This window comes from Globicephala melas, chromosome 5, assembly GCF_963455315.2.
Source record: "Globicephala melas chromosome 5, mGloMel1.2, whole genome shotgun sequence".
NCBI lineage: Eukaryota > Metazoa > Chordata > Mammalia > Artiodactyla > Delphinidae > Globicephala > Globicephala melas.
Window position 1 is genome coordinate 107,817,710 of NC_083318.1, and position 25,775 is coordinate 107,843,484.

General features: G+C 43.9%; 1 protein-coding gene across 11 annotated transcripts in view; it reads right to left on the reverse strand.

The window, feature by feature from the left end:
• TRIM2 (tripartite motif containing 2) overlaps positions 1-25,775 on the reverse strand; it is a 171,152-nt gene that overhangs the window by 125,052 nt on the left and 20,325 nt on the right. For 2 of the 11 annotated variants that reach the window (XM_060299677.1, XM_060299675.1), the window contains exon 1: positions 10,717-10,797. The exons of 8 other annotated variants lie outside the window; for them this stretch is intronic. The gene's annotated coding sequence lies outside the window, so the exon portion shown is untranslated. Of the gene's footprint in view, positions 1-10,716; positions 10,798-25,775 lie in introns of those variants that run through there. One more of the 11 variants, XM_060299680.1, reaches the window with a different exon arrangement.

Genomic DNA, 25,775 nt, shown 5'->3' on the forward strand with positions numbered 1-25,775 from the left:
ACAGTTTCAATTTCATTACTTGTGATAGGTGGGTTCGTATTTTCTGTTTCTTCCTGGTTCAGTCTTGGAAGGTTATACCTTTCTAAGAATTTGTCCATTTCTTCCAGGTTGTCCATTTTATTGGCATAGAGTTGCTTCTAGTAGTCTCTTAGGATGCTTTGTATTTCTGTAGTGTCTGTTGTAACTTCTCCTTTTTCATTTCTAACTTTATCGATTTGAGTCCTCTCCCTCTTTTTCTTGATGAGTCTGTCTAATAGTTTATCAATTTTGTTTATCTTCTCAAAAAACCAGCTTTTAGTTTTACTGATCTTTGCTGTTGTTTTCTTTGTTTCTATTTCATTTATTTCTGCTCTGATCCTTATGATTTCTTTCCTTCTACTAACTTTGGGTTTTGTTTGTTCTTCTTCCTCTAGTTCCTTTAAGTGTAAGGTTACACTGTTTATTTGAGATTTTTTCTTGTTTTCTGAGGTAAGCTTGTATTGCTGTAAACTTCCCTCTTAGAACTACTTTTGCTGCATTCTATAGGTTTTGGATCATTGTGTTTTCCTTGTCATTTGTCTCTAGGTATTTTTTGATTTCTTCAGTGATCTCTTAGTTATTCAGTAACGCATTGTTTAGCCTCCATGTGTTTGTGTTTTTTATGTTTTTTTCCCTGTAATTCATTTCTAATCTCATAGCATTGTGGTTGGAAAAGATGCTTGATATGATTTCAATTTTCTTAAAGTTACTGAGGCTTGATTTGTGACCCAAGATGTGATCTATCCTGGAGAATGTTCCATGTGCACTTGAGAAGAAAGTGTAATCTGTTGGTTTTGATGGAATGTCCTATAAATATCAATTAAATCTATCTGGTTTATTGTGTCATTTAAAGCTTGTGTTTCCTTATTAATTTTCTGTTGGGATGATCTGTCCATTGGTGTGAGGTGTTAAAGCCCCCACTATTATTGTGTTACTGTCGATTTCCTCTTTTATAGCTGTTAGCAGTTGCCTTATGTATTGAGGTGCTCCTATGTTGGGTGCATATATATTTATAATTGTTATATCTTCTTCTTGGATTGATACCTTCATCATTATGTAGTGTCCTTCCTTGTCGCTTGTAACATTTTAAAATTTTTTTTAATTTTTTTTTTTGCGATACGCAGGCCTCTCACCATTGTGCCCTCTCTCATTGCGGAGCACAGGCTCCAGACGCACAGGCTCAGCAGCCATGGCTCGCGGGCCCAGCTGGTCCGCGGCATGTGGGATCCTCCCAGACCGGGGCACGAACCCACATCGCCTGCATCGGCAGGCGGACTCTCAACCACTGCGCCACCAGGGAAGCCCCACATTCTTTACTTTAAAGTCTATTTTATCTGATATAAGTACTGCTACTCCAGCTTTCTTTTGATTTCCTTTTGCATGGAATATCTTTTTCCATCCTCTGACTTTCAGTCTGTATGTGTACCTAGCTCTGAAGTGGATCTCTTGTAGACAGCATATATATGGGTCTTGTTTTTGTATCCATTCAGCGAGCCTGTGTCTCTTGGTTGGAGCATTTAATCCGTTCACATTTAAGTTAATTAACGATATGTATGAAAAATTTTTCAAAGATGATTTATTTTATTCAATCATTCATTATTTGTGTATTGTCCAGCATCTGTTACGCATCAGATACTGTTGGGCAGTGGGTGCCAGGAGACCCACTTGCACCCTCTCTATCAAAGGTGAGAAAGAAATTATAACTTGTGAATCAAGAAAACACAACCACGTAGGACTGAAAGTCTCTGAGCATGCTGTCCCACACACCCCTGAGGCCTGGTCTTTCCTGACCCCTGTATCCTTTGACATTGGCCTATTGCTGTTATTAAACATAATACATAAAAAGTAATTACAGAGGGACATGTATGTTCTTTTAAAAGATGGGGAGGTGACATCATTACTTTCTAAGTTTCAAACCATTAGATTATGCAATTCAGAAAATTGCTATACCCCCTTTGAGAACGCTCATCATCCAATTAAAATTTTACCCTTGATCCAAAACAGCTACCTCTTAGTCATCCAGTTCTTGGCAACCTGAAGCTTCAATTACCCATTCACCCAACCCTCCTAAGAGCTGAAGCCTCAATTAACTGACTTACTTCAACATCCCACAGTGCTCTTATTATCAAGCCCCTGAGTTGCCAACATACAACACACTATACTGAAGGAAAACTATTAAATGGTCTACTGATATATTTTTTAAAGTGATGCACAAATAATACTAGATTCTCATGTTAGCAGAGCATACAGTTAATGGAATTGAGTAGTCAAAATAGAGGTCCTTTGGGTAAAATATGGATGAATGGTCAGACGCCTTAAGTCTTCTCAGAAGATTCTGGAAATTATAAACTTCTAAGGCTAAATCCTTTACTTTCTTTTTAGGGAAATATAAGTGATCAATAGGCAACATGGCTTAATAAAGAGGAGAAGCTGAAATTTAACCATCAGTGACATTGAAGGACTTTGTAGATAGAAGGAATGAGAGTTACAATATTTTCTTAACTTGACAAAGCTTTTGATTTTGTTCTGCTTAGCTGCTCCTTAATGCATTGTCAATTATGGATAAAAATCATTCATTCTTGGTCTGCCCACAACCTCTTAAAGAGATGAAAAGTTCTAAACACATTCCACTAAATTTTCATCATCCTCAAACTCACTTGTTCTTTGCAGATGAGGCATTTATAACTAATTATGTGGATGTTCCAATATTATTATTCTATTTGACATCTTTGTACTTCTCTGAGGAAGACAGCAATGGTAATGGTTAAAGTCAGGTTCAGATGAAGATGGGCCATGAAGAGGACTCTGCTAACCACACATCAACATGAACATACTTTTATTTTTCCAACCACACTGGTGGATTTTTACAAGCCTCCTATAGTCTTTTGCTGTGTCCCTAAATGAGCAATGGCCCACATTTGCAAAATAATGCTTAAAGTTAGGCTGTAGTCATGGAAAAGAGAGGTAAATTGACTTATATGGTGGACGAAGCAATGACCTCAGGCCCATCTACTCACCCAGCCCATAGAGCTAAAGCGTGACAAGCTTTGACACCACAAAGGCTTTCAATTAGTTTGTAAAGATCATGAGGGGGTTTGCTGAAAACCTAGTTCAGAATTCAAACCAGGACCCATAAGAAAAGGTCCTTCCAAGAATAATGCAGTGTTTTCACCAATTACCCATATGATGGAAGAAAAGGTACCATCAATTTTTAGGAAGCTACAAGTTGAGCCACCCCTTCAGAAGTGGGAGCAGAACTTAAGAATAGAGGTAAAAATATGTATACAGCATCTGCAATATGCCAGGTGCTGTTATAAGAGCATATACATATATTAACTCGTTTAATCCTCCCCACCAACCCTAGGCAGCAGGTACTCACACTCATTTTACAGACAAGGAAACTGAAGGTTAGAGAAGTTAATGAATAGCCATCTAGGTAGAAGTAGCCAAATACCAAGAAAATAAAATTCTAACAGGACTAGTTCCAAGAAGGAAAAACAAACAGCAGAAATAAGGTATAAGGGGAGTTCCCTGGCGATCCAGTGGTTAGGACTCCATGCCATGGCCCCGGGTTCAATCCCTGGTTGGGGAACTAAGGTCCCACAAGCCACGTGGCACCAGCCAAAAAAACAAGAAAGAAGACATAGAGTTATAACCAGCTAAGGATAGTAAGGAATAAAAATACCTAGGGGCCCTGCATTAGTTTGCTAAGGCTGCCGTAACATATTACTGTAAGTGTAAAACAACAAAAATTTATTGTTTTACAGTTCTGGAGGCCAGAAGTCCAAAATCAAGGTGTTGGCAGGGTTGGTTCCTTCTGGAGCTTTGGTGAGACTCTGTTCCATGCCTCTCTTGTACCTTGTGGTGGGTGCCAGCAGCTCTTGGCTTACGGCTGCATCACTCCAATCTCTGCCTCTGTCTTTTTTTTTTTTTTGCGGTACGCGGGCCTCTCACTGTTGTGGCCTCTCCCGTTGCGGAGCACAGGCCCCGGACACACAGGCTCGGCGGCCATGGCTCACGGGCTCAGCTGCTCCGCGGCATGTGGGATCTTCCCGGACCAGGGCACAAACCCGCGTCCCCTGCATCGGCAGGCGGACCCTCAACCACTGCGCCACCAGGGAAGCCCGTTTATCTAGTATTTTATTTTAAAATGGAATCATACAGAATATAGTCCATTCAGGATGCTAGAACAAAATACCACGGACTGATTAGCTTGTAAACAACAGACATTTATTTCTCACAGTTCTGGAGGCTAGAAGTCCACGATCAGGCTGCCAGCATGGTAAGGGCCCTCTTCTGGGACGCAAATGTCTGTTTGTATCCTTATGTGGTGGAAGGGAGTAGGAAGGTCTGTGGGGCTTCTTTTATACAAACACTAATCCCACTCATGAGGGCTCCACCCTCATGCCCTAATCACCTCCCAAAGGCCTCAACCCCTAATACTATCATCACATTGGGCATTAAGATTTCAACATATGAATTTGCGGGGGACATGAACATGCGGACCACAGAAACTTCTTTTATTCCCCCTTTTTTTGAGATTCATCCAGATTGTGGGGTATATCAGTAGTTCATACTTTTTTATTGCTGAATGTTGTTCTACTATATGAACATAGCACAATTTGTTTATCTTCTCACTTCTTAAAGGAGTGCTTTAATCAGTGAATTAATTTGATATTCCAAGATAGGGGGAGAGATGAGAGGACATGAAGGGTAATTTCTCAGAATCTGGGTTTTCCTCTTTCTTTCCTCCTTCTCTCTCCTTGCCTCACCTCCAAATTATTCTCACATGCTCAGGCCCATGTCCACACTTCTTTCCCCGGCCCTCATTGGCCCAATATTGCCATTGGCTCCTGAATTCCACGCTGGAGAGTAGGGTCCTAGTAAGGCAGCCGCTGAAGTCTAATTTAGCTGCTTCTCGTCAGCCTCTCCCAAGGCCCACTCCTCTCCCCATGTCTACCTGGGTCCCCCCACCCCTGCTCTCACTTGCATAGGCCTCCTTATTTCTTTTGCCTCTTCCGAGTTGCCAACTTCAACTCTTCTACACTTGGATGTGATTCACTGCCTCATCTCCAACATCCGTGCTCAATCACCTTACCCAGAAAGCATCCTATGGTTGGCCCCAGCCCAAATCTGCAGTTTTGGGTTTCTGCCAGATATATTTCAGTTAATTAGGGGAGGCAGCATGGTAGTGTTTGAGAGCACAGACTTTGGAACAGGCTGCAGGTGCCTCTGTTTCCTCATCCACAAACTGGGGACAGTAATAGTCCTACTTCATACGATTGTCATGAGGATTAGATGAGATATATTTGTGAAAGTTTAGAACAGTGTTTAGCACGTAGTAAACATTATATACATTTTCCATAAAATAAAGAGATAAAAATAAATGTTCAAATGCTCTTTCTCATCACAAAGAATTCTACTTGCATTCATAGATTTATTCATCCAAAAGTTATTTATTGAGGAGCTCTTTGTGCCAGGAACTCTTCTAAGAGCTGGGGAACAAAGCAGTGAACATAACATACACAAATTACTTTCCACTAGGGGAGACAGACAACACACGAACTGACAACTAAAAATATAGACCATGTCTGTTACATGCCGTGAAGAAATGTAAAATAGCCTAAGAGGACGACTGGGAATTTCCAAGGGTGGGTTGGAGTGGGCTGGGCTGAACGAGAGAGCTGTGGTGAGGATGACCAGGAAAGGCCTTGCTGGGAAGATGTTCTCTGAGGGAAGACCTGAATGGGCCCAGGGAGACTGCCATGGGGCTGCCTGGGGAAAGACCATCCTTGGCAGTGTAAATAACAGGTACAGAGGCCCAGAGGCCCTGGCATCTACTTGTTCAGGGGCTATTGCGGATTGGCTGACTGTGGATGGGCACAATTTGTTGAACTTTCATTAAATTCATGAGTTTTACTTGCAGACCTTGACGTTTAAATTTTTAAAATATCTTGACATTTTTTTTCCTCCAAAATGTTTAGAGATTGAGACTTTGATTGTGAATTTAGAGCCTTAATGCTTTTTAGCATATGGATACAGTGCTGGTTATGGTGGAATAGAAATGAAATGAGTTGGCCGCGTGGCACTGTGGTTACACAATCACCACGATGCTCGGAGCAGTGGGCGCTAGGAACGACCCCATTATCCTCAGGGCTTCACTAGATGACTGACCACTTAAATCTGGGCTTAGCATCCAACAGGGATTTCGGAGATAGTTGACGGGCTTGTAGCAGAGAGTAACTAACATAATAAAAGAATTGGAAAATAAATCCAGAAGGGACATTTTAGGATCTGAGCATGCAATTACTTAGTATGAAGAAGAGATGCTTATGTGTTCTTACCCATTTCCTCTGAGAACAAACTGGAAGAAAACTGACTTGACTTGCAGCATGATGACTTTAAGGACATTTGTAAACAAACAAATGAACAAACAAAGAACACTGCAAATTGTTTCACTCTCAGTCTCTGAAGTTATTGAAAAGAAGGGGAATATATATATATATATATATATATATATATATATATATTCCTACAAAAAACAGGTATCTTAGCTAACATCTCCCTAGAATTCTGCCCGAGTACATTTCCCCAAGCACAGCTTACTTGAGTTCCACTGAACCCTGTGGTACACTGAATCAGTTGTACAATTATAACTATGCATTCTGATTTAAACATTTTTAAGCTTAAAGGTACCCATGTCCCTCATTATTGTGTTCTACACATCCACTTGATGGTAGCTGTCCAAATTATAGTGATTTCTCCTTCTCTGGGATGGCCCATGACACAGAGGTGGCCCCCAAGGGAGCTGGTCTTTCTCGGCCTTAGGATGGAATTGCTGGCAGGTCCCCGATAGCTTTTTCAGTCACATGCAGGTAATTAAAAGCTCTGACAAGAGTCTGTATTTATAGAGACCCTATCATGTGGCACACAGTCCTAAGAGCACTAAGCATGGTTTCCTTCAGTCTCACAACTTCATGAAGTGTTGTTAGCAATGTAATGTTGTATACGTGAAACTTTAAAATATATATAGATACGGATTTTACCAAAAAATTTAAAATACAAATATAAAAAATAAATAAGTAAAGGTCTGCTGAGCACTTTCAATACCAGGAAAACCTCATTTCAGTAATTCGAATGCCTTATAAAGCAAAAAGCACAAACAACAACAAGGAAAATTTGATAAACAGAAGTTTATCAAAATTTAAAAACATCTGGTCTCGGGCTTCCCTGGTGGCGCAGTGGTTGAGAGTCTGCCTGCTGATGCAGGGAATGCGGGTTCGTGCCCTGGTCTGGGAGGATCCCACATGCTGCGGAGCGACTGGGCCCGTGAGCCATGGCCGCCGAGCCTGTGTGTCCGGAGCCTGTGCTCCACAACGGGAGAGGCCACAGCAGTGAGAGGCCTGCGTACCCCACCCCCCCAAAAAGCATCTGGTCTCCTGGGGAATTCTCTGGTGGCCCAGTGGTTAGGACTAGGCGCTTTCATTGTAGTGGTACAGGTGTAATCCCTGGTTGGGGAACTAAGATCCCACAGGCCACGCAGCAGGGCCAAACAACAACAACAACAACAAAATCTGGTCTCCAAAAGATACCATTAAGAACATGAAAAGGCAAATCACAGACTGAAAGAAAATATTAGCAACTATATCTGACAAAGAACTTGTGTCCAGACCACATGAAGACTCATACAACCCAATAATCAGAAAACAAATAACATGGGACCTAATGAAACTTAAAAGCTTTTGCACAGCAAAGGAAACCATAAACAAGACCAAAAGACAGCCCTCAGAGTGGGAGAAAGTATTTGCAAATGAAGCAGCTGACAAAGGATTAATCTCCAAAATTTACAAATAGCTCATGCAGCTCAATCACAAAAAAACAAACAACCTAATCCAAAAATGGGCAGAAGACCTAAATAGACATTTCTCCAAAGAAGATATATAGACTGCCAACAAACACATGAAAGAATGCTCAACATCATTAGTCATTAGAGAAATGCAAATCAAAACTACAATGAGATATCATCTCACACCGGTCAGAATGGCCATCATCAAAAAATCTAGAAACAATAAATGCTGGAGAGGGTGTGGAGAAAAGGGAACACCCTTGCACTGCTGGTGGGAATGTGAATTGGTACAGCCATTATGGAGAACAGTATGGAGGTTCCTTAAAAAACTACAAATAGAACTACCATATGACCCAGCAATCCCACTACTGGGCATATACCCTGAGAAAACCATAATTCAAAAAGAGTCATGTACCACAATGTTCATTGAAGCTCTATTTACAATAGCCAGGAGATGGAAGCAACCTAAGTGTCCATCATCGGATGAATGGATAAAGAAGATGTGGCAAATATATACAATGGAATATTACTCAGCCATAAAAAGAAACGAAATTGAGCTATTTGTAATGAGGTGGATGGACCTAGAGTCTGTCATACAGAGTGAAGTAAGTCAGAAAGAGAAAGACAAATACCGTATGCTAACACATATATATGGAATCTAAGAAAAAAAAATGTCATGAAGAACCTAGGGGTAGGACGGGAATAAAGACAGAGACCTACTAGAGAATGGACTTGAGGATATGGGGAGGGGGAAGGGTAAGCTGTGACAAAGTGAGAGAGTGGCATGGACATATATACACTAGCAAACATAGAATAGATAGCTGGTGGGAAGCAGCCACATAGCACAGGGAGATCAGCTCGGTGCTTTGTGACCAACTAGAGGGGTGGGATAGGGAGGGTGGGAGGGAGGGAGATGCAAGAGGGAAGACATATGGGAACATATGTATATGTATAACTGATTCACTTTGTTGTAAAGCGGAAACTAACACACCATTGTAAAGCAATTATACTCCAATAAATATTAAAAAAAAAAGGAAACAAATAACAAAAAATAGGACAAAACATTTGAACAGGCATTGACAACTGAAAGTCTATGAATGGCCAATAAGCGCATAATAAGATGCTCAACATCATTAGTCATCCAGAAGATGAAAATTAAAACTACAATGAGATAGCACTACAAAACCACTAGAATAGCTAAAATTTAAAAGTCTGGGCTTCCCTGGTGGTGTGGTGGTTAAGAATCCACCTGCCAATGCAGGGGACACGGGTTAGAGCCCTGGTCTGGGAAGATCCCACATGCCATGGAACAACTAAGCCCATGCGCCACAACTACTGAGCCCGCACTCTAGAGCCCGTGAGCCACAACTACTGAGCCTGCATGCCACAACTACTGAAACCCGCGTGCCTAGAGCCCGTGCTCCGCAGCAAGAGAAGCCACCACAATGAGAAGCCCATGCACCGCAACGAAGAATAGCCCCCGCTCGACGCAACTAAAGAAAGCCTACATGCAGCAACAAAGACCCAATGTGCCAAAAATAAATAAATAAATATTTTTAAAAAAAAAGTCTGACATGACCAAAAGTTGTCAAAGATGTGGAGCAACTGGAATTCTCATACGTTGTTTGGAGGAGTAGAAAATGGAACAACCAGTAAGGGAAAACATTTTGACAATTCATTCTACAGGGAAACACACATCTATCAAACAACCCAACCATTTCCACTCCTAGGTAATTACCCAGAAAAAATGAAATCATGTACAATGAAGACTTGTAAAGAATGTTCATAGTTTTATTAATATTAGCCCATATCTGGAAAAAACCCAAATGTCCATCCATAAGTGAATGGAAAATAAACTATGGTCTATCCATTCAATAGAGCACTACTCAGCACTAAAGAGGAACAAACCTCTGATACACACGACATGGGTAAATCTCAAATATATTACACTGAGCGAATGAAGCCAGACAAGAAAGAGTACATACTGGTATGACTCCATCTGTATGAAATTCTATAAAATGCAAATTAATCTGCAGTGGCAGAAGGGAGAAGATCAGCCGTTAGCTGGGGCTGGGGGAGGATAGGGAATGGCTGTCAAGGGGCACAGGGAACTTTTGGGGATGGTGGAAATACTGTGTGTCTTGACAGTGTGGTGGGTATGCAGGTATAGACAGGTGGACAAAGAACGTCACCGGCTATATTAGTAAACAAAGAATGCTGTGGCCATCAAGCTGTCAGCCACTGCAGCCTGAGGGGATTCAGGATGGAGAAAAACATGATACTGGCCATAGATAGCTAAGGCACCTATCAAAGGAACGACTTCAGTTAAGCCCAGACTCTTGCATCTTCCCATAGACAGAAGAGCAGTGGGCTTCCCTGGTGGTGCAGTGGTTGAGAGTCCACCTGCCGATGCAGGGGACGCGGGTTCGTGCCCCGGTCCGGGAAGATCCCACATGCCACAGAGCGGCTGGGCCCGTGAGCCATGGCTGCTGGGCCTGTGTGTCCGGAGCCAAAAAAAAAAAAAAAAAAGCACTAACTTGAGATGTTTCCTTTTCTTTAATTAACGGTAATCTTTTGATGTTCCGACTGCCTGGACTTTGTTGCAAAAACTCCTATACATCCCGGATCCTCCTTATCTATTTGGAACAGTTCCTCAGAGCTCTCTGAGAGGCTGTTTCTGAGGCTTAAGTCCTCAGCTAGTCTGCCAAATCAAACATAATTCTCAGCTTTTAGGTCGTGCTTTTTTTTTTTTTTCAGTTGACACACAGTTGTCAAAACTCACTGAACTGTGCACCCAAAATGGGTGCAGTTTATTGTATGTAAGTTAGACCTCTTAACAAAGGGAATCTTACCCCTTCCAGTGTAGCGATGACAACTTCGACCCCTTGGTTTATTTAGGGCTTCTCCTTCCCCGGTTCCTTTATGCTTTCATCCTGGAAACCCGAGTGGAGAGTTGAGGAAAAATTGGATTTTTTTCTTCCTGCTAGATTTTACTTCCTTCTCCCAATGCTGTGAGGTTTCTGACCTTCTAGAGTTACCCTAAGGAGGGAGAATTGCGGAAAGATGGTCACAGTCTTTGGGTACAGATATAATAGGACACTGGTGCCCTTGGGACTTGGCAGATGTCTGAAGCTGGTACTTGTCTCCTGGAAGGCTTTTGGGGGCCTTGGAGCTTGCTGGGTTGTGAACCCCAGTCGGAATTCCCATGATGTGGCTGCCACTGAGGGTCAGTGCCTCATCATTCAGGGTCGACCTCACACAGACTCTCCCTTTGTCAAGGCCCAGGCATTCCTCCACGCAGCCCTCTTGGGCAAGGGCCTCTTGAAGTGGCTCCCACTGGGCCCTCAGGAGAGGGGGACTTGTCCCCACCACTCGGGGGCAGCAGTGACTCTCAATGTCACCTTCTTCCTCTCCCTCTGTCTCATACTAGTCCTTACACTCTTACAGCCTTTGGGATGAGTGTCAAACCCTGAACAATCCTCTTGAATTTCCCGTTGTCACGTGGTTTAAGGTGAGCAGGAAGCAGGAAGCACGCCCTCCCTCGGCCATGGGCGGGGGTGGGACAGGGAAACGCACACAGTGACAACCTTTCCAAAGATCCAAAGAAAGCCTCAAAGTGGGTGATGGGCTCAGGGCCACAAAACAGGTACTGGTCCCCCCCTTGGTAAGTCCTTCACGGAGAACTTATCTTGCTTTTGCTCCTGAGCGTAGGCGGCATCTACTAACTTTTTCTTGACCTTTGGAGCCTTTGATTTCACCGATACAGAAAGCATTCTGTGTTAGCATTCTAATTACATATATATGATTGGCGACTGTAAATACCTACAAATAAATTCTGATATTTCCATGAAAATATTGCTCAAACTTTCTGAAATTCGAATTTATCATATTTGTGATATGGTAATAGATCCTTAATTAGAGTTATATCATATAGAATTTTCTCTTTGTAAACAGTGGGTTTTACAAGTATGATTTGAATTTTTAATACTGGAAAAAAAATTTTGCAGTACAAAAATAGCCTTTACTATTCTGTGGCAAGGGAATTTATTAGAATTGATTTCTTTTTCTGGAAAGTACCAATAAGTGTAATATCATCAATCTATTGGGGCAACTCCAACAGTTTGTGTTTTCCATAGACCAGCTTCCCCATGCAGGCAAAGCTTATTTTCTCATTCTTTCCCTTCTGGTCGTTTCTTAAGGTCTAGAAGAGCAGGCTCCTTCTGATAACAAGAGAGACGGGTGGCAGACAGGGAGCGGCTCTAATTCATTCAGAGTACAGGGAAGAAAGGCCCAGGCTTGAGAGAGCTGTGCCTCCCTTTCAGGGACTTGGCAGCTGGGACAATACTTGAAAAGCTGCCCTCAGGTGCAGCCGGCTAGCATCTTAGATTCTGTGTAACTCTAGAAGATTCTGTTCCAGGCTGTCCCTTGAGTCCCAACAAGAATTCCTTCCTTAGTGACAGAGCATGAGAATGAGGCTCTTGCAGTTCCTTTTACAGATTTTATGAGGATGAAATGGTTCAAATTTTTAAAGATTCGCCTGACGTTTAAGCACTATTTCTTAGTAAGTCTCTTAAAAACCCTCCACATTTCTTCTGCTTCTTTAAAAGCATGAAATTCTGAAGATATTCACATCCCGTCTTTAATCTCCAGGTTGAGTCAGCTTCACTGCATCACAGAATGTTAGAGCCAAATGTAACCTAAGAGGCCTTTACGTCATAGATAAGGAGACCATGACCCAGGGAGGTGAAGTGGCCCAGTTCCCTCCACTCTGACCGGACTCCAGCCTCTCCTCCAGCCTATCACGGGGGCTCTCAGCCTCGGCCCTCTTGCTATCTGGGCTGAAGAATTCTGTGTTGTGGGCCTGTCCTGTGTACTGCAGAATGTTTAGCAGCATCCCTGGCCTCTACCCACCAGAAGCCAGAGCACCTCTTCTCCCTCCTCCATGGTAACAGCCCAAAATGTTCCCAGACATTGCCAAATGTCCGGTGGCAGGGGGACAGGCGGGGTGGGGCAGTGGTGAATCAGCCCTGGTTGAGAACGACTGGTCTAGCAATTTCCTCGGCCCCCTTCCCACGCTGGGCTAAGGGATACCCAGTTTTAATAACAAGGTTGTCTGCACAAGCCCCCCTTCCTCAGTTCCCTTCTCCTAACCAACTGCTAATCAAACTCAACCTTTCTCATCAAATGCCTCAGTGAGAGATGAGCCCCAGTTGGGTTAACAGATCCTCAGAAATCCGTTCTCCTCACTTGATTTCCTGTCTATGTACAGCCTCCCCGACTCCTTTCTGAGCTCCTGAGAGTAGAGGTGTATCCTCCTTGACTGGTGTAACTCAACCCATGGCCGCCCCTACTGCCTGCAGTGCTAGGGACAAAATAGAAGCACCACCAAGGCCACTGGCCAACCAACACTTCAGGAAGGCTCTGTTCAAACACGAAGGCACAGCTGCTCAGATCACACGTGTAAACATCAGAGCAAAGGTGAAAGGCACGTCCCTTGGAAACTGACTCAAGGGCAGTCGCTCTAGGGCTCAGGACCCGCGGAGTCATCCGGAGAACGCGCAGGCTGTGAGCACACGGAGGTAAAGTCTTGAAGATCGACGTTCTTTTTCCCTTTATGTAAGTGAGGCTGGAACTCACTTGAGGTAAAAAGGCCAACACAGCAAAAATGAAAATATTCCTGAGATTTCCAAATGTATATACTAAGTAAATAGCTGTATGATGAGTCTGTCCCTTAAGGAACTAACCATATTAGGTGCTCTTTCAGCCAGAAAGCTTTTGTGGAACTCTGCTATCAGGAAACTACAGTCAAAATGAAAGAGACTCATTCATTCATTCATTCATCCATTCACCCATTCATTCAATAAATACTTGGGAAGAATGTATGTGTAAAAAAGGACGAATCATTATGGAACAATGCTGCTGAGGGAACATCAGGACGCCCTGCTAGGGAATTTGTCCTAGAAAGTGGCATTTGAAAGTGGACTGTATTTGACTCCCCAAACTAGGCATGGCATCCCCACCACAGAGAAGATGATGGGGCAGATGGGTGCTCTGGGTGGCGTCGCCAGGTGTGATGGGTGGGCCTGTACTTCTGGTGAGGGTTCTAGTATCTGAGAGACCCCATGCCACTTCCTGAGGACAGGAAAAAAGCAGCAGTACTGATGGAAACGTCCTGAATTCCAGAGGGCCGATCCTTGCCATGCACACGGGAATATCACTGTGAGGCCAATCACAGGAGAGCAATGCTGAACCCATCCATCCTTGCACCTGGGATCCAAAGCCCGCCCAGGCTACAGCTGGGGAGAACAGACCCTCTTCAAAGTGCCCAGAGGACTTCCTGTCCCTCAAGCTACTCCTTATCCTCCCGTTTATGGACTGAATATTTGTGCCTCCGCCCAAATTCATATGTTGAAGCCCTAATCCCCATATGGCTGTATTTAGAGATGGACCCTCAAGGAAGTAATTAAGGTTAAAAGAGGTCATAAGGGTGGGGCCCCGATCTGACAGGATTAGTGTTCTCACAAGAAGAGACAACAAAAAGCTCTGCTCTCTCTCTCCACGTACACACACTGAGGAAAGGCCGTGTGAACATACAGCAAGCAGGTGGCCATCTGCGAGCCAGAAAGAGAGCCCTCTCCAGAACCCAGCCATGCTGGCACCCTGATCTCAGAGGTCTAGCTTCTAGAAGTATGAGAAAATTAAGTTCTGTTGCTTAAGCAACCCAGGCTGTGGTATTTTGTTATGGCAGCCCAAGCAAATGCCCTGCCCAAGGTAAAAGGCCCTTGGTTCACCCAGTCCGTTCTGGAAGCTCATCACCATGCAGCCTGGCTTTTACACTATTGGGTGTACATGCTTTACGCTGATGCTCCCACTGAATCTCTATGAGGTTGGCAATTGTCATCCTCACTTTACAGATGAGGAATGTGAAGTTTAGAACAGTTAAGAAACTTGCCCAAGATAAGTCTGACCTGTGTTGTGGAGCTGGAATTATATAGAACACAGCTCTGAAAGCTCCTTGTCGTTCGACCCACACCTGCAAGGGCTGCTAACTTCTGCTTGGGTGTTTTTCTCATTGCGAATCTCTGACCTTGCTTATTCCTTCATGGGGCACGCTAGGCTCTTTCTCACCCACAGGCCAGGCCCCTGCATTCCACATCCTATCTCCTGGATGAGCTTCCTACAGATTCGGATGTACTGATGTGGCCCTGATCTCACATCATCCTCTCCCTTCCGCTATAGCACTCTGGACCATCCTGTCTTACCCCCTGGGTGTAGCTCAGGTTCTCAGCACCTGTGTGCAGAGCTGCGGCTGGAGGCATGGTCCCCATCCCTGTTCCAAGCTTTGTCACCTTCTCAATACAGCCCTCCGCTACCTAGTAGATGTCTTTTTCTTTTCCTTCACACAATGCAGGAACATTCGTCATCCCACTGAGGCCACAGGGCTTCATTATGGGAATGGGAAACACTGCAATTGTGAAATCATAAAGACGAGTCTGAGGGGTGAGAAGCAGCCCATGCATCATCTCCCAGGGACGCCACAGACACAAAGGCTGCGTCTGCAGAGACAGAGGTGGCTGTACACCAGCACAGGCAGGAAAGGCCCCAGAGCAAGTGGCATCTGAGGCAGCAACGTGTGGTGGGCTCAGGCTTTGGGGCCAAATGCCCATTCATTCATTCATTCATTCATCAAATCTTTATGGTGTTCCAGGTCCTATGCTGGGTGTTGGAGATACAGCAGTGAACATGCTCTCTGGGAAAATCAGACAATAATGGATCACAGGCTGCGACAACGGCTCTAAAGGACTATCCAGGGTGATGAGATAGAGGGTCCAAGGGACAGGAAGTGCATCCTGAGGAAGTGGGGAGAGCACCCTAGGCAGAGGAAGGAGCAGCCCTCAGGTAGGGAAGCACTTTTTGAGAATGAGGAACACAAAGAGGCCAATGGGGCTGGAAGACAGTAACAGTTTTACTAACTTAACTCAAGAATTAAATTATTCTGAAACACCTGATGGTTTGGGGAAGAAATCCACAAAATCGTAAAATGAACAATTCTATATTGTATGCACTCCAAATACTGAAAATGAACTCTTTTTAAAATTTTACTGAAGTATAGTTGATTTACAATGTTGTGTTCGTTTCTGGTGTACCACAAAGTGATTCGGTTATATATATAACTGAACTCCCACTCTATCCCTCTCCCACTTCTCCTCCCCTTTGGCAACCACAAGTCTGTTCTCTATGTCTGTGAGTCTGTTTCTGTTTCGTGGATAAGTTCATTTGAGTCATATTTTAGATTCCACATATAAGTGATATCATATATTTGTCTTTCTCTGTCTGACTTACTTCACTTAGTATGATCATCTCTAGGTCCATCCATGTTGCCACAAATGGCATTATTCTGAAAATGAACTCTTGTTCCATAACGCCAACACTGGGTGGGCGTCTACTACATGGCAGGCACTGTGCTCACTGCTTTTATTTTCATTTAGTACCTCACTCAATCCTAATAACAGCCCTATGGAGCATGCCCTACTTACAGATGAGAAAACTGAGTCACAGGCACACGTTACCCAAAGTCACATGGCTGAGAAGTAGCAGATGGGGGCTCGAACCCACGCACTCGGGCTCCAGGCCTGGGCTCAGTCATAACACCACTTCTGACATCTTTTCTCTAAGGCCCTTGGAGAAGGGCAGCTACATCAAGAAGCCTGACTTGGACTCCAGTCTCTTTACTATTCCCAAGTTCTATGATCTCAAAAAATACTCAGTGTCTGCAAGTACAGTGGTTCAGGCTGCAGCCTCAGGAGGCTCACCACCCCAGCGCCCCCGCTGCTCTGGCTTCACTTCTGATTCTGAACCAAAGGATTTCTTCCTCACCTCCTATCACGTATTATCTGTCCAAGGGCCTCAATTTTGTCACCTGTAAAATGGGCTGCTGTGAGTCCTCAATGGACTACAGTGGGTAGGGAGTCTTCTCAGCCCTTTCCTAGCTTTCCCCTCAAATACCAGAAGGAGTCAGAGGCCCGGATGAAGCAAACCTGTTCATTAGGACTCAGCCCCGCCATTTCTAGAGCACGCCCATTTCTAAAAGCAAAGTACTCCATTGCCAGACAACTGCCTGGAGGGTGGAAACCCACGTCTTCTGACTCCTGTCCAGCACCATCCCCAGCACAGGGCGCCAAGTGTCATCTGGGGACAGGAAGGGAGTCATGAGCTGGGCCACGACGGCCCCAAGTAAGCAGGATGCCCTGTGTGTGCTACCTGCAGCCCTGGTCTACAGGAATGCTGGTCTACAGGAATGCTGGGATTGAGTCCAAACAAGAGGGGAAGGGCGCCAGGACTCATTACTGCCACATCCCTGTATCCTGTATTCTGGCCCCGTACCCTTATCCTTGATGGGTGAGGGAAGGCTGAAAGCCAGAGCTGCCTTCAGACCGGGAGGTGGTGGGGTGCAGGACCACAGTCTGCACAGCCTCTCACAGTCCGGAAGGTGTTTGTTTGGTGTGGTGTGTCTGCTGGGGGCTGGGAAGGCAGTGAACCTTCATTCTGTTCAACGGCTATCCCAACCTGACTCAGCCCTTGGCCATCACATGGTCCTTGCCTTGCGTGCTAGAACCACTCCCCTGGCCTGACACTTGTGATCAGAGCTCATGGGGCCTTCAGAACTGCCTCCTTTCCCTAGCTTGCCTCTTAAGGGCTTTCTAGAGAGGCAGTACGGCTGAGTGGTTAATGCAGACTGCCTGGATGGGATTCCACCTCTTCTGTGAGATCTGGGCAGGTCACTGCACCACTGTGGGCCTCTATTTCCTCATCTGTAAAATGGATTTAATCACGGTATCCACTTCAAAGAGTTGTGATTGAAACCAAGCAGGACCCTGTGGGGCTCCTGAGCATGGAAACCTTTCTGTGTCACCTGTTTCTTGTTTGTAGGCAATAGACTCCAGCTTCCATGACCTTCCCTGAGCTCCAAAGAGCAGGTTCAAACGTTTGCTAATCAGGGAAGGGAGGGGATGCAGAGACAAGGGAGGAACAGTCAAGGAACAATAGTGCAGCCCTGGGAAAGGATCCTGGTTCCACCTCAAGGGATACACATAACAATATATTTGAGCTCTTTACAGAACTAAAACCCCCAACAAATGGAAGACGTTAACGACCTGCAGAAGCGTTCTTCATTCCAGAGAGAAGGTCACAGTTTGATAACCACAGAAATCAGGAGATCACCTGAGGCCAGATTAAAGGAATGCAGGCCCTGCACACACCCTGATCCTTATCAGCAACCCGGCCCTTGAACCACTGCTATGAAACTCCTCACCAAATCTTCCCGGGTTGGGACACACAGTTTTTGAGGGCATTAGCCTGCTGTGACCCCCTTTGCCTGGCAAAGCAATAAAGCTATTCTTTTCTACTTCACCCAAAACTCTGTCTCCGAGATTCAATTTGGCAACTGGTGCAGAGAGGCCAAGTTTCGGCATCATGATAAGAAAACATAAGTAAGTACTTAGAAGAGTGCAAGGCTCTTTATGTGAGAGTTAGCTCTTGTTCTCATTATTACAATTATAAATGTTCACTCTCCTGTGGTCTTCTTCCTCAGCCCTTGTCACTTTCTACACACCCAGAGGGCTCTATGTGACACTTGGGACAAATGACAGGCACAGCTCTGAGGGCGGGGCACCCCTGGTGCTCAGGACAATGCCTGGCACAGTGGGTACTTCATACATATTTACTGAACGAATGAATGAATGCAGTGCTCTGTTCGATGCCTAGGAGCTAGCAAGAGTGGCTAGTTAGTATTTTTCCCAAGGAGTTTTTTTTTTTTAATTTCTGGGCAAGATTGCAACCCCCCCAACTTGCCTTTCAAAGGCTTTGTGCTCACACAGCTAAGATTTGGGACCAGGAGCCCTGCCTCTGCTTCCAGCCATGTCCCAATTAGCTACAACACCTGAGGCTGTCTAAAGCCTCTTTTTTCTGATAAGAATAACAACACCCAATCCTAGGGCTATGGTCACAATTAATGAGATGGCATGGGAAATGTGCCATGAAATTTGCAAAAGAAAACCTTACTATTTATTCCTATAAAGCAACATTATTTAAAATGTACCCAAAACACATTGAGTTAATGGGGCTGTTCATTTATTGAAGACCAATTCCTCTTGTTTAGTTCCCTTCCCAGAGGCAAGGGTACAGTGTTATCAGCTCTCTGAAGATAAAGCAAATCCATTTATTCACTGCAGCATTCAAATGCAAAGTGAAACTATCCGTCCTCATCTCCTCACCAGCTTAAATAGAACTTCATTTAGTATGTATTCTGAACACGGGACACAGTTTGGAAGAGAACTCCAGGCCTTCATTCCTTGTCCGGTTAACCATTATAGACCGGGTGATGAAAGTCTCACAGATAAGGCTGTCTTCCCCCTGAGGAGGCACCCTAAGCCCACGCAGAGCCATGGCCATCTCCATTCTGGGCCCCGGCAGGCCTGCTGCCACAAACAACGTGTTGATCTTCCACACATTCCTTAGAAACCACTCAGGCGCCAATCCACCTTTCCCCGCAGGACTGCAGCTGCCGTTTACTTCCAAATTCAGCCATCTGAAAAAAACCTGTCATTATGTTTAATAGTGACGTATGCCCCATTTTTTGCACAATATGTACCATCAGAATCCAGAGTTGCTATATCAATATGAAGCTGAAAGCAGTTTAATAAGAGATTCATGATGCAAAAGCATCCTTGATATACCATTTCCCAAGGTGGGCTCCATGGGAGAGAAGCAAGTAAGAGACAGCAGGAAAAAATGAAAAGTTGGCAACAAGAAGGCTGGGGACTGTGAATTAAACAGCCTTCCTTACTGCACAGCTTTTCAGAGTTTTTAGTGTATTATTATGTATTGTGAACATTATAGTATACATGATCCTCAAACAAGATTATAGTATACATGATCCTCAAATTGGTTGGACCAGAAATCATTTTTCATTCCCCTTGCCTCAAAGCCAATATCTCAAGGGACTATGAAAACTGCTTATTAGCATAGCAAACTTTTCCACAAAATAGGCCTTCTTACCCTCTATCAACTGCAAAATAAATATTACTCTTGTGTCTCTGTAAGCAGCCAGAAGAATATTACTCTTTTATTTTGTTATTTATTTATTTGGTTGCTCTGGGTCTTAGTTGCCTCAGGCGGGCTCCTTAGATGCAGCTCACCCGCTCCTTAGTTGTGGCATGTGGGCTCCTTAGTTGTGGCATGCGAGCTCCTTAGTTGTGGCATGCATGCGGGATCTAGTTCCCCGACCAGGGATCGAACCTGCGCCCCCCGCATTGGGAGCACAGAGTCTTACCCACTGCACCACCAGGGAAGCCCCAGAAGAATATTACTCGTCTGCCCATAAGTACGGGAGGCAACCAGAAGGCTCTAGAGTCTTTATTCCGACTCAAGATATCCTCTTCAGTTTTTTTTGTTGTTGTTTGTTTAATAGTCTGTCCTCTTAGACCAAAACCTTCTGAGGGAATAATCTTCAACAGTAGAATAATTGGTCACTGGCAAGTGAGTCTCCTACAAATCCGGTTTGGCAAGTGAGTCTCCTACAAATCCGGTTTGGCAAGTGAGTCTCCTACAAATCCGGTTTGGCTGAGTGGGGTTGGGGTGGTGGTGGAGCGCTGTCTGAAATGGCAGAGTGTTATGGCACCAACAGCCTGCAAGCGTCACCCACTGCATTACCTGAATTGTATTCAGGGGGGCCGGGCTGACGGCCCAGCTGGGCCCTTGGGCCACAAGTTCATGGAGGCTGCTGGGCAGAAGCTGTCTCTGTCAGGTGACCTCATTTGGTAGAGGCTGCTAATTGTTTGCTCACTGTCCGTTCTCCCTTTGTTACATATACCAGAAGCCCTGATTTAAAAAAAAAATTTTTTTCATGGAAAGGCATTTTATGTTAAATACAGCAGTGTGTACGTGTGAATCTCAAATTCCCAATCTATCTCTCCCCCTGACCCTTCCTCTCTGGTAACCATAAGTTCGTTTTCTGAGTCTTTTTATGTTTTGTAAATAAGTTCACTTGTATCATTTTTAAAAAAAGATTCCACATATAAGTGTTATCGTATGATATTTGACTTTCTCTGTCTGACTTACTTCATTTAGTATGATAATCTCCAGGTCCATCCATGTTGCTGCAAATGGCATTATTTCATTCTTTTTTATGGCTCAGTAATATCCCATTGTATATATATACACCATATTTTCTTTATCCATTCATCTGTCAATGGACATTTAGGTTGCTTCCATGTCTTGGCTATTGAAAATAGTGCTGCTATGAACATTGGGGTACATGTATCCTTTCAAACCATGTTTTTCTCTGGATATATACCCAAGAGTGGGGCTGCTAGAAGCCCTGATTTTTAAATGGACCCAGGAACCCCTATAAAGGATTCATTTCATAGGTTCTCTTCCAACGAGCTGTGGCCAGAGACTACGTTTTGACCAGTGAGATGTACGTGGAAACACTGAGTGACAGCTTCCAGGAGAACTTGTTTTAGGACAGCTGACCTGGGCCCTTTTGTTCTCCCTCACCCTTTTCTTCAAACCCTTCCTTCCTGCTGACTAGATTGAGGGAAATGGCTGGTACTTAAGCAGCCCTCTTAGTCCATGAGGTAGAAGCCGGTTACAGAGGGTACCCAAAAAAACGTCAGCACTGGAGCCCTAGACCCTGACAACTTTATGAACTGGGCTACTCACCTCTGGATCCCTTTTACCTGAGAGAGAAATACATTTTCCTCTTAAGCTGTTGTGGGTTTTCTGTCACAGCTGAATTAAGTCTTAACTAATGCAACAGATAGTGCCTAAACATTTTCGTACTGGGAAATAATTTTAAACTCACAGAAAAGTTGCATGCGTATTACAGAGAATTCTGGTATGCGCTTTACCCAGATTTGCCAATTTGTTAATAATTTGCCACGTTTGCTTTATCATTCTTAACCTCTCTGTTTCACTTTCCCTTCATGCACACACAATTTTTAACCACTTGAGAAGGAACTGTGTACATCATGCTCCTTTACTCTTAAGTACTTCACTGTGAACAAGGACAAGAGCTCCCACGTAACCATAGTCACCAAATTCAGGAACTTTAGCATTGATACAATACTATTACCGAATCTATAGTTCATATTCCAATTTTGCCAGTTGCCCCAATAATGTCTTTTCCTGGACAGCTACATGTAAAAGAATGAAATTAGAACATTCTCTAACACCATATACAAAAATAAACTCAAAACAGATTAAAGACCAAAATTTAAGATCAGATACTATAAAACGCCTAGAGGAAGATACAGGCAGAACACTCTTTGATGTAAATCATAGCAATATATTTTTGGATCCACCTCCTAGAGTAATGGAAATAAAAAAAATAAATAAGCAAATGGGACCTAATTAAACTTAAAAGCGCTTGCACAGCAAAGGAAACAATAAACAAAACGAAAAGACAAACTACGGAATGGGAGAAAATATTTGCAAACAACGCAACTGACAAGGGATTAATTTCCAAAATATACAAGCAGTTCACACAGCTCAAAAACAAACAACCCAATCAAAAATTGGGCAGAAGATCTAAGTAGACATTTCTCCAAAGAAGACATACAGATGGCCAAAAGTCACATGAAAAAGTGCTCAATGTCACAAATTAGTAGAGAAATGCAAATCAAAACTATAATGAGGTATCACCTCACACTGATCAGAATGGCCATAATCAAAAAGTCTATGAATAGGGGCTTCCCTGGTGGCGCAGTGGTTGAGAACCTGCCTGCCAATGCAGGGGACACGGGTTCGAGCCCTGGTCTGGGAAGATCCCACATGCCACGGAGCAACTGGGCCCGTGAGCCACAGTTACTGAGCCTGCACGTCTGGAGCCTGTGCTCTGCAACAAGAGAGACCGCGATAGTGAGAGGCCCGTGCACCGCGATGAAGAGTGGCCCCCACTTGCTGCAACTAGAGAAAGCCCTCGCACAGAAACGAAGACCCAACACAGCCATAAATAAATAAATAAATAAAATTAAAAAAAAAAAAGTCTATGAATAATAAATGCTGGAGAGGGTGTGGACAAAAAGTAACCCTTCTACACTATTGGTGGGAATGTAAATTGGTGCAGCCACTATGAAGAACAGTATGGAGGTTCCCTGAAAAACTAAAAATAGAGTTACCATATGATCCAGCATTCCTGGGCATATATCCGGAGAAAGCTATAATTTGAAAAGGTATGTGCACCCCAACGTTAATAGCAACACCATTTACAATAGCCAGGACATGGAACCAATCTAAGTGTCCATTGACAGATGAATGGATAAAGAAGATGTGGTGTATATATATAATGTAATATTACCCAGCCATAAAAAACATGGATGGACCTAGAGATTACCATACTAAGTGACATCAGACAGATAAACACAACTATCATATGACATTGCTTATATATGGAATCTAAAAAAATGATACAACTGAATTTATATACAAAACAGAAATAGAACAGAGACATAGAAAACAAACATGGTTACCAAAAGGGAGGGAGGGATAAATTCAGAGTTTGGCATTAGAAGATACACACTGCTATATATAAAACAGATAACCAACAAGGACCTACTGTATAGCACAGGGAACTCTACTCAATACCTTGTAAAAGAATATTTATGTGTGTGTGTGTGTGTGTGTGTGTGTGTGTGTATACACACACACACCTATTTATATATAACTGAATCACTTTGCTGTACACTTGAAACTAACACAACATTGTAAATCAACTATATTTCAATAAAAACTTATTAAAAAAAGGACAGTCTCATTAAAAGTTATTAACCATAAGAAAAAGTTCAGGATCCAATTAGAATCATATATTTATTTGTTGTATCTCAGATAAGCATTTTTAATGGAGTATTTCTTTAAAAAAAAGAAAAATCCAAATTAAAAAGAAATCAGATTATTTGCATATCCAGCTCACCGCCACTTCTACCTCTTTAGTGATTCACAAACCTGCCATTATCCTGCTGTCAAGCTCAATTTTAGGCCCCTGAATGCAGCAGCACCCCCACCCCAATGTGTGTTTCTAGATTGCCCACACCCCCTTCTCCCATTATTCCCCATGCTACTTCCAGGAGTTCTGAGCGTCCCAGTCACAGCGAGGCTGTGGTAACTTCAGTGTTAGCAATTCTCACCTACGGGGTAGTCAGCAGTGGAGATCACCCCATCGTGCACACCATTTCCAATAACTGCCTGATGGACTCAATACACTGGAAAAACTTGCACGGGGCACTTGACAAAGAGGTGGGAACAGTGATCGTTTAAGCCTCCTGGATGTAACCAGCCATTAAACAGTTGTCTAAGTTTTGTTCAGATGTAGCAGCAATCCATATCTCGAATGCATTTGATAAGGTGACTTAGGAGGTATGATTTATTCATCCTTGAGGGTTTATTTCCACCATATCTGTCTCTACGGCAAGAACCAGGCTTGCTGACAGCCCATCGCTGATGTGCAGCAGAGCTCTCCACGCATCTTCACGGAGCTTATTCTTTAGGCACCAGTCAATTCCTTCCATTTTATGAGGAAAGAGATAGGATTTTTTTAATTAATGAAATTTATTAATAGGCATAGATGGGTATATTACTAAATGGTCTAAAATGGTCTCTCGGCTCCCAAGAAAGAATTACCGAGGAATCATCGGGGGCGGGTTGGCTGCTGCTCTGTGGGGCGGGCAGGCGGCCTGATAAGTGAGTTGACAAGGACCCCTCCTTTGGACACCTTTGGGGATCCTGCTGATGAGCCAGGGAAGCCCCACACCTAACGATAACCCCACTGGCCTAGGAGACACTAACGTGCTGTTTCTCTCCATTGAACTTGGGTCTCAGGCTGAAGCCTGGAGACTCCAGCCAGCTGGAAAGAATAGGGATGGGGTGGGAGGGTCATTGCACGTTCAGGGAAGACCGCTGTCTGCATAATTGCTGCCACATCTTCAAACTGCAGTTGCATTGATTCAGAATCACCGGATGGGTGAGAAGAAAACCATGGTCAGTGCAAACGTTTCCCCTGAGAAGGAAGCCGTCGTTAAAGTGCTTCCTGCTATGGCTGTCAGGCGGGCGCCCTTGCCCTTGTGCATGCTCTGATGGCCGAGGGTGGGCCGGCTTAGAGGGAAGTGGGGCTCCAGGCCAGAGAGAAGAGGTGTGGCGGGCTGCTCCCACCTGTGACCTGGCACTTCTGGGGCTGTCCCTCCTGAGGCCACTGTGAGAGTGTGTCACCTGCATTTCTTTTTTAGAACTTTGAACCTAAAGATAGAGACATCAGTGCTCTAACTTCTGTCCCCATCCAGCTGTAGCCCCACTGCGATGCTGCTATATCTCCCACAGTGGATACAGGGCAGGTACACAGCAGGCCTTCAATACACATTTGTGCGCTGAAGGAAGGATTTTGATCTAACCCAGAATCCCATCAACATAGACACCGTTCCAGAGGATACTGGGAGTGAAGAACTCCTGAAAACTGGACACCATCAACGCCCTCCAGGAAGTGTTTCCTGAGTCAGCTAAAAATCACTGTAATGGAAAAATGCCCTGGTTTCTAGAAAGAAAAGAAAAGAAAGGGAAAGGGAGGGAGGGAAGGAGGAAGGGAGGGAGGAAGGGAAAAAGAAAAAGTCAGTCACTAAAAACAGAGGCATGGGAGGGACTATAAAAGAAAAAATACAAGAGACAACCAAATGCAATGTGCAGATCATTTCCATTCTGATGCCACAAAGTATAAAAAAATGTTTTTGTGACAACCAATATGAATATGCATGAGGTATTACATGATATTAAAATGTTACTGTTAATGTCATTAGGTATGACAGTTGCATGGTAGTTATGTTGTTGGGTTTTTTTTGAAGTCTTAGTCTGTTATCCATATTGAGTA